Source organism: Typopeltis vanoorti, chromosome 22 (assembly GCF_054136105.1).
Source record: "Typopeltis vanoorti isolate ZY-2024b chromosome 22, IOZ_Tvanoo_1.0, whole genome shotgun sequence".
NCBI lineage: Eukaryota > Metazoa > Arthropoda > Arachnida > Uropygi > Thelyphonidae > Typopeltis > Typopeltis vanoorti.
In genome coordinates this window covers 85,531,664-85,547,008 of record NC_143570.1, presented here as the reverse complement: position 1 = coordinate 85,547,008, position 15,345 = coordinate 85,531,664, and the positions used below count along the sequence as shown (strand labels likewise).

Here is a 15,345-nt window from a genome sequence, read left to right as displayed (position 1 = left end):
CCAAGGGTTGTTGACAAGGTGTAAGACTACCAGGAATAATGGCCACGTAGGTCTTCAGATCCAAAAGTTGGTTTGCTATTTCAGGTCCTAAGTGTCTGCAGAAACTATCCCTCACAAGAGCATTGTCCCAAACTGTTCTAATCTAATATTGAACCATTGTAGTGTCCATCCATCCTTTTTCTTGAACTCTTACGTGAATTCCAGGGAAAAATTTCCCCTTCTGCATTAGTTTCCTTTTGGATATTACATAAGGAGGCAACTTTCTTCCAGTTGTGAATATGATGTTTTTCGCTGTTTTTCACTTCCAATTGTGTGCATTATCACATTTCTTTCATCTTTTTTTGGTTATTGTTGTTTGGTGCAGCATGTCGAAATTGAGGGGTGTTTGATCATCATTGGCTATTTGTGATAACATATAATTATTGCTCTTCCTAAGTTGAATCACATAGTGATGAAAATCCATCACTTTATCTTCGAAATCTTTTGGCATTCTTTGACAAAGGGATGTCTTTTGATGAAGGGAAGTACTTTTCCTCTCACACTTCTTTTGATCCAATCTCGGCTCACTTTCGTTAACAAAAGATTGTGCGACTCGACAACACAAACAGGGCAATGATTGTTGAGTTGAAATGCTGATTCTCTTCAACCGAATTCCAAAAAATATCTGAAACTGCCATAACAACATTCACTATCTATTTCTTAAAATTCTAAACTTTTTTTTTGTGTGTGAGGTATATGCAAAACTTTTTAATTTCTTTTCTTGTAAAGTAAAATCAGGAGTGTGAAATATACGAGGGTGAGTTATATTCAAGTAAATATGGCACATGGATGTGAAGTGTCTGTTGAAGTCAATATAACCTTGGATATTAGAGAAATAATATGAAAGTGTATATTTTTGATATATTTTATCCATCTGGTCGTTTGGGTGGTTAACCAAGAAATGTACATGAAACTAATACCAAGGGAACAAAAGGTGCTCAGTACACTGGTTCAAAATTCCAAACTCCTGTGTGGTCAACAAGGAGTTTATAAAATTGTTCAGGGACAAAATCTCAATTTCTAGGAAAGCACGGCTGCACATAAAACAAACAATGTGGAAATCAGTAGAACAGATCCATATAATGAACTAAGAAGTTCATTGTATGGATTCATTATTGATATAGCATCCTAAATGTTCATAACACATATTTCAAGGAACATAGTTTTCTACATATACCATTAATATTGCATTTGTTCAGTGAAAAAAAAAAAAAGCAATATTAATGGTATATATAGAAAAGAACTATGTTCCTTGAAATATGTGTTATGAACACTTAGGATGCTATATCAATAGCTTATCCATCTGAAAACCTTGTGAAATGCTGCATCATCATCAAATTGACTATGCTACCAATTATATATTTAGTTTAATCCTTTATCTGAGTGTAAGCAAACGAAATTTGCACCTGAAGTATTTTCAGGACTGGGGCAACTCGTGGTAAAGGTGGTATAAATGAAAAAACTTCCATCAACTTATCTCTAATCCAAAGAATTTTAATAATAAGGTGTGACCACCTTTTGGCATAAATATGACTTCTCCATTACTTCCACCTTAGTGTGGCTCCCACTAAGGTGGAAGTAATGAGGTCTCGTCTGGCTCCCACTGACGAGACCTCAATAAAGGTTGAAACAGGTTGGAAGCTTGGGTGATGGATGGCATTGCTGAAGCCAATGAAGTTCTAACTGAGGCTTGGCTGTTGCTGTTATTTAGGTAGAGGGGACAACGAATGGCAATGCTGTAGCCCATGAAGTTATCTGAGGCTCGGCTGTTACCCTTCAGATAAGATATGAGCGGTTCTGCTCAGTGGTGGGGTGAGCCTGCCACTGAGTAGAGCCAATGCTGAGTGTTCTCAGTGATGGGGTGAGCCTGTTACTGATATCATACTTATTCTTGAATTCATTCACGCTGCTTGCACTTACAACATCCAATGGCAATCCATTGCAATCATGCACACCCTCTAAGAGAAAAATCTAGCCCTCATACCTTTCTTGGCGATCTTCATTCTCAGCTTCCAAGGATGCTCTCTCGTCCTTTCCCCACCCTCCATAAATTGAAAAATTCCATCAATTGAAATCCTGTATGACCCTTTCAGAAGTTTGTAAGTCTCAATCATATCACCCCTCTTTTTCCTATTTGCTAGTGTCTGCAGTCTACAATTATCAATCTGTCTTCATAATCAGTATTCCACAATCCTGATATCATTTTTAACTCACTCCTTTGTACTCTCTCCAATATATCTGAATCACAACGGAAACCAGGACACCAGACCTGCTCACAATAGTCCAAGTGAGGTCTTATCAAGGCCTTGTAAAGAGGCAAAATAACATCCTTATCTTTACATGTGAACGTTCGGTTCAGCATTGCAATTTTCTTTTGAGTTGTATTTGCAATCTTTGCCACGTGGCCCCTAAACTTCAACTTCCTATCTATTAACACTCCAAGATTCCTAGCCTCATCAGTTTCTTCTAGTCTAAACCCACCAATATAATATGACATTGGATATCTAATCATGCCAAAGTGAATGACTTTACATTTACTGACATTGAACTGACACCCATTTTCCCATGCCCACAATTCCAGCCTATTCAAATCATTCTGCAAAGACTGAATATCAGCAGTGTTCCTGATTACCCTACCTATCTTTGCATCATCAGCAAATAATTGTATGTCACTTGTCAAATCCTTTCCAATATCATTAATGTACAGATTGAATAACAGTGCTTGGTAACATTTAAGGTAACATGCTGCTTGTTACCTTAAAGCTTGCAGACTCAGATCTCCCTTATACCATTTTTGATATCTGTTAGTCAGCCATCCTCTTATCCATGCTAATATTGTAAAACTCAAACCCATTTTCTCCCATTTATGCAGCAGTCTGCCATGCTGTATTCTGTTATAAGCCTTAGTGTTGTGTTGTGTTTATTGCTATTATATCGATGCTCTATATTCAATTATATCGTTTCTTACGTCAATCTCTTCTATCATTATCCTTTCGGCTGTGCCATTTGTTGCTTACCCTTTTTTTGTTTATTATTACTTTTACTATCTATATATATTTGTATATTCCACTACTCACTCATACACAGTTATTTCCCTTCTATCCTTTTGTAATAATTTCCAATAAGTCTAGCAAATCAGCTATCACCCTTCTGTCTTTTTGTAATAAGTTTCCAATAAGTCTTGCAATTTAGCTATCACCCTTCTATCCTTAAACAAGCTAAAATTTAGGCTGCTCTTAAGTTTAGTCACGTATAATTCTTTCACTCATAAGGTCTTTGTCTAAGTATGGGACAAGGCCGTAAAATCTACCCTCTGAGACAGTCCACCTGTTAAATATTGGCGAATTTATATTTTGCTGCGCCAGCCAATATATATATAGGATAGATGAGACTTATCCAAGGTGGCTCTCTCAGAGTAATACACAGTAATAAACTTTCTAACACTAATTTCAATTCGCTTTGTCTTTGCATACAGTTGCGGTCAAAAAAATCAACTTATATTCATATATCTCTCCCGCTAGGTTCGATAATATTTTATGAGTGGCTATTTGAATTCATAAGACAGGCTAGATTCAGGCGAATGCTATAAAACATATTTATTTAGGTTTAAAAGATATACAGTACATGGTTAACATAATCACTTTCCTAGTAAAATTCTGGTATCGTTACTAACACAAGAATACATGCATAATAACTAGATCCCCAGAGTTTTTCTATAAACATACAAACTTCTGGCTTAATTTTACATTATCTTCAATCACTCTCTGATCACTACTCATACCTCACAATATGTCTCAGTTATCTCAAACACAGATCCCTTCTGGGAGACATTCTTCAAAACAGGGACAGGTCATGGCCAAATTGGGATAATCTCTAAAGTTCTCTACAGCATGTCCATACACAAATTAGCCTATAGAGTTCACACAAATCTTTAATAGGAATTCAGATACTTGAACATTTTTACGTTACCGTCCCATGGAATGGCTTTCTGTTCTATCATCAGCCTTGTCTGGACATCAAGGCACCTTTGTTCTGCAATTCTCCAGGTCACTTACAATAACAGCACGGCCTGGTTCCCCGAGTCGATAAGGCGATGTGCCACTCTGGACTTTCTCTGGTACCACGGGCACACATCTGGATTACCGGTCACTCGATATGGCATAGCTACTCTGTTATGAAGAGATAGCTAACCTTTCCTCGCAAACATCGATAGGCCTCACACGACTTCTACAGCCGACTCGGAATCTTCACATTGGCGGAGAGCGCTGGCCAACGTCCACAAGCGCAGGAAACAGGAACCAAACAGCCCCGTGTGGGGGGAGCTTGACCCTTATATTGTTCCCTTTTTTTTTCTCGGAGATTCTCGCGCTTAGCTACGTTTTTTTTTTTACCGCATGGCACTCACCCACGTGCGCTGCCGCTCTTCCAAGAATGCGTTCTCGCTTCGTTTTCCTTATAATTTCTCTTTCCCTTAAGCCATACGCTATTCTAGATGGCTAAAGTGTGACCCTTGGACTTTGGCTTACATTCAACTTGCATTCATACAATACATAAAATGGGATACTCTAATTAAATTATAATCTTATATAAATTTCTCTATTTGACTCTGTACAAACAGGTTAAATCTCACATCTCTTATGCTAATATTTCTTCAGTTTTGCCTTAAAGTTATAATGTACAATTTTATTTCCTTGCTAAAGCACAACATTCTCTGCCTACATTCAAAGATAGTTGTTCCTGAATAGAATTAATCTTTTGTCTCAATTTTTGATTATTCAGGACACAACATTAGCAAAATCCAAAAGTATCATGGTGTATCCATTCCCCTTGTCTAGTTCAATGGTAACATTGTTATAGAATGTGAGCAAGTTGCTAAAACATGACCTTTCCTTAGTAAATCCATGTTGTTCATTGCAAAGTAGAGATTCACTGTCAACCCATTTCTGAATGCGTGCCCTAACCAATTTTTCCAAAATCTTCATCACCACTCCTGAGATACTAATTGGTCGATAGTTGGATACATCGGTTTTTGCACCATCCTTGTGGAATGGAATTACCATACATTCCTTCCATTTCTGTGGAATCTTCCCTGTTCTGAGACTCATATTAAACATCCTGGTCAAAGGAATGGCCAGTTCAGCTGAACACTATTTTAGCACACATGCTGATATTCCATCAGTCCCTATTGCTGAATTCTTATTCAGTTTGTTCAACAGCTCTAATACCTCGGCCTCACACACCTGCGTTTCTTCATCTAGTGAAGAGGTAACAGTGAGCTCAATGTTGCGTTCACCAGGTTGATAGCTTTTAACGAAATGGGCACTCATTAACTGAACAACCTCTTCTGCATCTGTAACCCTCACGCCATCTGGATTTAGAAGAGTTATTCTTTCATATTCATTCTTTCTTTTACTTGCAGCATATCGAGCACACAGAGCCGGTTTCTTTTCATAATCAGACTTTGCTTTCCATACAACAGTTGTGACTATTCTAGCCTGCTTATAATGTTCATAATGGACATCATCCTTATGCAAACGGTATTCCTTCCACATCGTCCTTTTCTTACGAATGTCTTGTTTAATAAGATTACACATCCATTTGACTCCTACTCTATTTATTCTTCGAACTCTCGGAACACATTCTGATATCGTATCATTTAAGTATTGTTTAAATGCTTCCCGTGCACTGTCGATATTCTTTCCATCCAGCAACCGATCCCATTCCACTGAACTCAGTACTCATTTGTTCATAATTTCCTGCTTTGTAGTTCAGCATGTAACCTTTTCTGAATGGAGCATTCATAAAGTTAGCCACTTCTCAAGTGAGTATTGCATGATCACTGTCACCAACTGTAGGCAGAATAGTTGCGTCTTTAGCTGAAATGCTCTCTGACACTATAATTAAATCTAACACTCTTTGACCTCGAGTTCCTGCTGTCACATGCTAACAGAAGGAACTCGAGGCCAAAGAGTGTTAGATTAGGAAATTGTCCTGCAACGGCTTAATAAATACAATTTCATTCTTCTCATGAGATTCTACTGCTATTCAATCAATATTTGGATAATTAAAGTCTCCCATTATGATTACTCTTTTCGTGCTCACCTTTTCTATTTGGTGATGCATTTCTTCATCACCAGCAACTGATCCACCAGGTCTGTAACAACACCCTACTATGTAATTTGTCTTGTTAGATTCCACCTCACACCAGATGGCTTCGAACTCACTGCCATATGAAATATTGTTAGTAGTATTACTATATTCATAGGTCTCAACTCTAACTGGATCTAAGTCATCCAATATCATTAGCAGCACATCCTCTTCTCTCCTATCCACTCTATCCTTCCTAAAAATGCTGTACCCATGACACTTAATACCAGTTAGTAGGTCTGATTCATAGCCAGGTCTCACTAATTCCTACAATCTGAGGTCACAACATATCGACTAAGGCAACAAACTCTACCCCTTTGTTTCTGATACTCCTAGCATTCGTGTACAGACATAATAATCTACCTGCATGTTCTTTTGTATACTCTTGTTTACAGTCTGCCTGACACAGTTGAACATCTTGCAGATCTCTATTCTTCTCTAACGCCTTACACATGTAGACATCTTTGCACACACACACACATGATGGTCCAAACCGGACGAACACAAACCCGAAATCATGTTCACCTCGTCAACATTTCCATGACAAAGCCCATTCCCATTATTAACACGGTTGTATACCATTGTTGCTCTTACATTCACACCATTCCTCTCTTTATGATTTAGTTTCCCTGATTCTCTGTGTTAGGTCTCATACCAGTTATTAGTTTTTCCAGGCTCGTGATACCAAATGCATTCAGGTGTAGGCCATCCCTCTTATACAAATCCGAACATCTTGCAGATCTCTATTCTTCTCTAACGCCTTACACATGTAGACATCTTTGCACACACACACACATGATGGTCCAAACCGGACGAACACAAACCCGAAATCATGTTCACCTCGTCAACATTTCCATGACAAAGCCCATTCCCATTATTAACACGGTTGTATACCATTGTTGCTCTTACATTCACACCATTCCTCTCTTTATGATTTAGTTTCCCTGATTCTCTGTGTTAGGTCTCATACCAGTTATTAGTTTTTCCAGACTCGTGATACCAAATGCATTCAGGTGTAGGCCATCCCTCTTATACAAATCCGATCTTCCCTCAAACTCGCCCTACACATCCAAAAACTCACATCCATACCTTCTACATAGCCTATGCATTGAATCGTTTGCCATCATAGCCCTTCTTTTTAATTCATTTTTATCATAGCAAGGTAAAATACTAATGATTTTCACTTTCTCACTCTTTACTCTCGCCTCTTCCAGCAACCCTTTCATGTCCTCTCTCATACTGAACTTATCGCCAGTTAAGTCGTTCGTACCTAATACAACTACGATTACGTTTACTTTTCTGTTTTTGAATTACTTGCATTATATTTTTAATTTCCGCTCCAGGAAAACTCGATGTTATAACTCTCTCATGTATAGCATGTTTTATTATAGAGTCACCATACCAAATAACTTCTTTCTTTTTACTAACAACATCACTTACCTGATTTTCATTATTTCCTGACTTACCTATTTCCTTACTTTGTTGTTTCTTATTTTCCTGTTAAATTTTTTTTTTTTCCTCCCTACATTCATTTAAACATCTCAACTTTTTGCAATTCCTGCATTGTCTCTCTGATGATCTCCTTCAACTTTGCTATTTTGGCGGTTAATTCATTTTCGTTAACATCCTCCATGTGCACAATAACCTCGTGGGCAGGGCTAACCTTGTTCTTGCCTGCGGTGCTTTTTTTAGCATTACCTTTCTTGCCCTTTTTTGGCGCCATTTTAAACGTATACTAAATATTAAAATATCTTAATAAAAATATATCATAAAATACTAAATACAGTATAAAACACTAAAATCTACACTAGTATACTACAAAACACTAATTTTCTAAGGGAAAACACAATAAAAACGGACAAAAAATCACCAACTTTACAGGAGCACTAAATTTGCCAACCAACCACTGTATCCTCAAACCAAAATCCCCCCCCCACACACATATACATACATACATACATATATATATATATATATATATATATATATTTATCCTCAATGAATTAACAGGATACTAAGTGACAGTAATACACAATTCTTTAGAAAACACTAATTTTCTAAGGGAAAACACAATAAAAACAGACAAAAAATCACCAACTTTACAGGAGCACTAAATTCGCCAACCAACCACTGTATCCTCAAACCAAAATCCCCCCCACACACACATATACATACATACATATATATATATGTATATATATATATATATATATATATATATATTTATCCTCAATGAATTAACAGGATACTAAGTGACAGTAATACACAATTCTTTAGCCTCTTTCTATCCATTGCTGGATATAGGCCTCCTCCTTAACTTTCCAGTTCTTTACATCTTTAGCCAATACCCACCATCTCATGTCAAACCTTTCTAGATCTTCCATCCATTTTGTTCTTTGGTGAACCTTCCTTTCCTTAGTATACATTCAGTACTTAATTTTGTCCACCTTTCATCCGTCAATTTAATAATTAATGGCCAGCCTATCCCTGTTCACACGCCTTACAGTACTTCACAGAATCCTCTACCACAGTCATCTATCTCTAATTCTAGTATTTCTTATTCTATCCCTTTTTGTTATATGGAGTATTCTTTTCTCATTTCTTCCATAGGAAACACTGAAATAGTGCTTATATTAAAGAGCTTTCGTTTTAGGCATACAGGTAAATCTCCTAAGATAATCTTTATACAGCCAAAATGCTTTGTTTCCTTGTTGTGATTTTTCTACTTATTTCTTTATCTTGTTCTTTAAAGCTAACCAATTGACCAAGGTAAATAAAGTCCTCCATAATTTCAATAAGATTATCTGATAATTTTAGTTTAGTTTGATCTGAATTTGTTATCAGTTTTGTTTTACATTTTTAAATCTTTTTTCCTGCTTTCTCCCTCAAGGTCCTGAGTTTCTTCTTTATTTTTTGCTAAAAGAACAATATCATCTGCAAAACTGATTGAGATTTTCTCCATTGATGCTAATTCCATGGTTTTGTCCATGAGACATTTTTAAAGACGACCTCTAATGTAGCTGAAACTTACTCCCTTCCCAAAACTAAATTCCTTTCCCTGATGTTCTAACTTTATACTAGGTGTTCAGTTTTAATATACAGTTTTTAGTGATTTGATATACATTGCTGAGAGGGCTTCTTATTTTAAACTGTTTATTATTTCTGCCTGATATTGACTATGAAAGGCCTTTCAAGGATCTAACAACACAAAACATGAAAGAAGATTATATTAAAATGCTTTGTCTCTTACTTGGTTAATAGTAAGGATATAGTCAGAGCAGTGAATCTTGCTCAGAAACCTGCTTAATTAAGTTTACATTTGCAGGCATAGACTGTTGTGGCTAATTGGTTCAAAAGATATATTTCAGTGATTACACCACATTTTTTATTATTCAGTTATACACAATACTGAAATAATAGTTCCTGACAAGTTTCGTAAATCGTAGGATTTACATCTTCAGGGGGTAAATAGTATAACTTAAAGTTTAAACAAGAGAATTAATAAATACAAATCATAATCATCTGGCTATTCATAAACTCAAATAACAGAATGCAGATATAAAACGTTATTGACGTTGAACAATACTGGACGATGTCACGTGTTCTTGTTCTCATTCATACAGTCCGAGCTCAGATTGAGGTAGATTTTTTATTAGAGCTGACCACACTTGATGGAGAATTAAACCTTGATTTTTATTGCATTGGGTTGGGTTTTTTATCATATTAGCAGCTTCTTTAAATTCAAAATCTGTAAAATCAAAATATCATAGGATGTTTTGATTACAATCAAAACATACTTTCATACCAAGAATATATGGTGTTCCAAAGATCCATAAGACAGATATACCTTTAAGACCAATAGTAGATGGAAGAGATTCACTGACTTCCAACTTGGCGAAATACCTCACCAACATTATCTCACAACATATAGGAAAAGCATCTTCCTTCATAAAAAATAGTAAACATTTCATAGAAAAAGTGAAAGATACACATATTGGTTCAACAAACATCTTAGCAAGTCTAGACATTATCAGCTTGTTTACAAACATCCCGAGACAAGAAATTTTGAATCTCCTAGAAGACCTCTTCCCTCTGGACATCTTAAATCTTTTTAAACATTGTATAAACAATACTTTTTTCACCTATCAAGACAGAATCTGGGAACAAAAAGAAGGATTGGCCATGGGTTCATCATTATCACCCACTATTAGCAAACCTATTTATGGAAAAATTTGAAAACAATGCTCTTAAGAATTACTATAAAAAACCAAAAATATGGCTATGCTATGTGGACAATATTTTCATCATATTCAATGGAACAACAGATGAACTTATCAATTTCAAAGATTATCTCAACAATTTGCAAAACACCATAAAATTCACTTTAGAACAAGAAGAAAATAGAAGTTAATGAAGAAAGTAAACTCTCCTTCTCAGTATATAGGAAGCCAACAAACACTGGAAGATTTCTAAATGCAACCTCACACCACCATCCTTCACAAAAAATAAGCTTAATTAAAACTCTTCGAGACAGAGCATACAATATCTCCAGTACACAAGAAAGATGTAATGAAGAACTAAAATACTTAACACAAATCCTCGAACAGAATGGATATGAAACAAAAACCATCAAGGGAATCCTTAAAATGCCTCCAACTAACAACACAATAAAAGAGGATTACAAAAACGCATTCTCGCTTCCTTATATCAAAAATGTTACAGATAAGCTAGCCAAATTAATGAACAAACACAACATAAAAGTAGCCTTCCATCCACCAAAACCACCTCATCATCCTCTTAAAAAACCAGGAGTCTACAAAATCCATTGCTCTTGCAGGATTTGCTACGTAGGACAGACAGGAAGATCTGGAGAAATACGCATGGCTGAACACCAAAAAGACGTACAATACAAAAGAGAACAAAAAACAGGTCTTGCTTTTCATACCACTTCCACTGGACACGATGTACTCTGGCAAAAAAACGAATGCTATACATAGAAAACAACAGTTATATAAGAAAATTTAAAGACGCTGCTAATATGATAAAAAACCCAACCCAATGCAATAAAAATCAAGGTTTAATTCTCCAAGTGTGGTCAGCTCTAATAAAAAATCTACCTCAATCTGAGCTCGGACTGTATGAACGAGAACAAGAACACGTGACATCGTCCAGTATTGTTCAACGTCAATAACGTTTTATATCTGTATTCTGTTATTTGAGTTTATGAATAGCCAGACAGTTATGATTTGTATTTATTAATTCTCTTGTTTAAACTTTAAGTTATACTATTTACCCCCTGAAGATGTAAATCCTACGATTTACGAAACTTGTCGGGAACTATTATTTCAGTATTGTGTATAACTGAATAATAAAAAATGTGGTGTAATCACCAAAATATAAATTTTTAAGTTTGCATTATTACTAATCTTCCATAAGCAGTTCTCCTCCAAATTAATCCATCACTTTTTTTTTTTTTTTTTTTTTTTTTTTTTTTTTTTTTTTTTTTTACGTTGTGTCCATACACAAGAGGTTGGTTGATCAACCTATAGTACATTAGTACCTTGTATGGGTAGTGGGTTGGAAGAGGAGGAACTTGTTTACATTTGATTTAAATGACTGTAAATTGTATTCCTTAGGAGGCTGTTCCACAGTGCAGCAATTGCAGGGATGAAGGCTTCTGTTTGTTTCTAGGTGTACTATGAAGGGATGTTGAGCAGCAGCTGCACATGTTCCAACAAGCTTAGTACTGAGTGAAGGAATTATGGATGTTATTTCGGGTGAGCATTTCAATGGAAATATTTGTAGAATATACATATTTCAGAAACCAAACGTCTGTGCAAAAGTTGGGATGGGGGGGGGGGGGAAGAGGTGGTAAGAGATGGGTCATTAATAAGTCTAATTGCACTCCTCTGTATTGAGTTAAGCATTTTGAAGGAGCTTTTAGGGCCCAACCCCATATGTGGGAGCAGTATTCAATAGCTGGGTTGATTTGTGATTTGTATAATAACAGTTGTTCAGGGGTGAGGTAATGTCTTGAGCAAAAGAGAAATCTTAGTTTTTTTGAAGCTGAGGATGCAATGGTTGTGATGTGTTTATGTCAGGAGAGGTTTGATGTGAGGGTAATTCCAAGAAGAGCGATCTCAAACTGTGTGCAAATTTGAGTATCATCAAAAAGGATACTCGGAAAAAATGGTTCTTTTTTATGAGAAATCGGACAGAACCCCATTGCAAGATGGCTTGGTGATCAGAATTGAGGGTGGTGTTGGTGGTTGATGTTCTGTAGGTTGAGGTGAGTTGTGTAGGGTAAGGTTTATCAAATGAAAGCGAGGAGTGTAATGTGCTGTTGTCTGCAAAACTGTGTATTGGGTTGGAGTTCAACTGAAGTAGGCTGTTGATATATAGCAGGCAGAGGGTTGGTGAGAGGACAGAACCTTGTGGAATCCCAGAATTAATTGAATGGTGGGAGGATGGGGAGCCATCCACCATCACACACAGTGTGCATCCTGACAGAAAGTTGACAATCCAACTACAGACTGGATCAGACTAAACGATGATAGTTTGCTTAGTAAGCCTTTGTGCCAGACCCGGTCAAAGGCTTTGGAAATATCAAGTGCCACCACTTGAGATTTGCCAAGCATCTCCATGGCATTTGTCCAGAGATGGGTGACGTGTGAGCAGATCTCCTGTTGATCGGCAGCAACAGAATCCATACTGGTGGTCGTTTATTAGGTGGGTGTCTTCAAGGTGGTGTAGGAGTTGGGAATCGATGATTTTTTCCATTACTTTAGACAGGACTGAGGTAAGCGAGATAGGGGGTAGCTGGACCGCAGTGACGTGTCACCCTTCTTGAGAATGGGTTGAATATAGACCAATTTCCAGTTTGTGGGATAGATTCCAGTGGGGTAAGAGAGTATGTATAGGTGACATAGGATAGGAGTCAGTTCTGGTGCACAAACTTTCAGGACAATAGGGAGAATGCCATCAGGGCCAGGAGACTTTTTTGTGTCTAATTTGCCGGTATTTTTCTGATCTCATTCTGGCAAAAGGATAAAGGGGGGTATTGTATGTTTGGCATCTGGACTAGTTTGGGACATTTACCATCATCGGTTATGTGTGCATTGGAAGCAAAGTGTGAAGCCAGAATTGTCTTTTTCTGTGGGTGATGATGCAATAGAGCCATCTGGGTACGATAAGGGTGGAAATAGTGTTGGGCAGAAGTTACGGCCAATTGCTTTGGTGAGAGACCAAAAGGCTTGGCTGCTTGTTTCCTGCTTTTTGCTCTTTCAGACTGTTTTGGAAGTATTGATTGTTTTTTGCATCTATTTCAGGTTTCACTCTAAAGGAGTGAAAGGTTCTAAAGCTCTAAAGGAGGATGAGGTTCTTGATTTAAGCCAGTTGTAGTATGTCTGCTGTTTCATCTGTACAGCCTTGGCACGTCTATTGGAGAACCATGGGAATGTGGCATGGAAGTTGCAGAGGCTGTCCCACTTGGCACTGTTATAATGCCAAATTACTCTTGTATGGGAGTGTCTGTGTAAGCGTTGTTGCATGGGGAAGAAGATGAGCACTAAATTGTGGTCAGAATTACCCAGAGGGGGGAGGGGGGCTCACTACTTTCACTGTGTATTTGGAGGGTCATTGGTGAGGAAGAGAACTAGGGTGTTTTGGGGAGTGGGGTTCGGGTTATCTGGTATCCTGGTTGGCATCTGAACAAGTTGTGTAAGGTCGTTAGTGATGGCAAATGTTTCGGCATCTCTGCCTGCAAGATCTGTACAATGGAGGAGGAAAGCCAGCTGGTGTTGTGGACATTAAAATTTCCTAGGAGGATAATTTTGCTGTTGGGAAAGTGGGATTGGAGAAAATTAATTTTTAAGGAGAGGAAATTGAAGAGTTCAGATTGGTTGGTTGCATTGGGGGAGCTATAGAGACAGCAAATGAATTTGACTGAGTGGGGGGAAGCGATATTTTCAACCAAAGAAGGTCAGAGTTGGGTGCTCTCTGGCAATGTATGTCAGAGCGGATGTATGCACAGTATGCATCCGTGTTAAACCTTCTTTTACAAAGAATTTTATAACCTCGCAATACTCAATTTTACCTTTCAAGGGATACAGACAACACTTTTGCTTCGGACAGCTGCATAAAACAAACTACTTGATAGAATGACTTGAAATTTCACATGGATGCTTGTGACAGATGTATCAACGTAGAAAAAAAAAATCTTGCCAATAGTGTTGCCATCTATGGTCGAGGCCGAGAACTTTTCAGACCACTACTGTATGCTTTCTTATTTTCTGAGACTGCCTCAACTTCTTGTGTCCACCTTGGAGTTCTAACTTTTTGGCAGACAACTTTGCCACTTGCCTACCTAGCTGAATCAGTGATTGATTTTTTTCAGAGTTTTCCACTGAGTCTTCAAAGTTCAGTTCTTGTTTTCAAACTTTTTCAGTTGTTTCATTAATGACATTTGTTTAGTTGAGTCTACAGTTCACCTTTAAAAGCTACTGATGATTATGTTTAAAACTTCCTTAATTATTTTTATTTCTTTCATTTTTATCATGCTTAACAACGCTACTGGCAAAGACGTCTGTAGATGTCAAGGTTATCATGGATGCGAAGTGCATATTAAAATTGTAATATCATTGATATTACATTGAAATATATGATGGATACGAAGCGTATGAGGATGCGTATTTGATTCATAATGGCCGGTAAGGTGGTTAAAAATAAATGATGATGATCACTTCTAATTTCAAATCTCTGTATATTCTGGTATCCTGTATTGGTCTGTAGATATCACTCTGTATGATAATATTATTAATAAGACTTGTTTTTTTTCTTGTTTCTTCTCTCCATGTGAATTTGTTTACATATTTATTTGGAAACTTGATGTTAGTGATGACTGGTCTGTGTTTTGAACAGACTGTTTCCATTATTATTATTAGGTTTGCCTTTTCTCCAAATTTTTCCAAAACATTTCTATAATCCTGGGATTCATATCCTACTCTGATGTTTAAATCTTATACAAGGACCAGATTTTTGATTTTCTTTGTCAAATACTTTCTAATTCAAAAAATTCATCTGCTTCTTCTTTAGGAGAACTTTCTGAGGGACTTCAGGCACAAAGAAATTTCATTGTCCAGTTCCCTGTTTCAAAATTTT

The 15,345-nt window shown here is 36.9% G+C and overlaps 1 protein-coding gene across 3 annotated transcripts in view; it reads left to right on the top strand.

Annotated features, from left to right (window-relative positions):
* The window catches only part of LOC150094538 (DNA methyltransferase 1-associated protein 1-like), a 219,357-nt gene that overhangs the window by 18,091 nt on the left and 185,921 nt on the right, over positions 1–15,345 (top strand). The window lies entirely within an intron of this gene.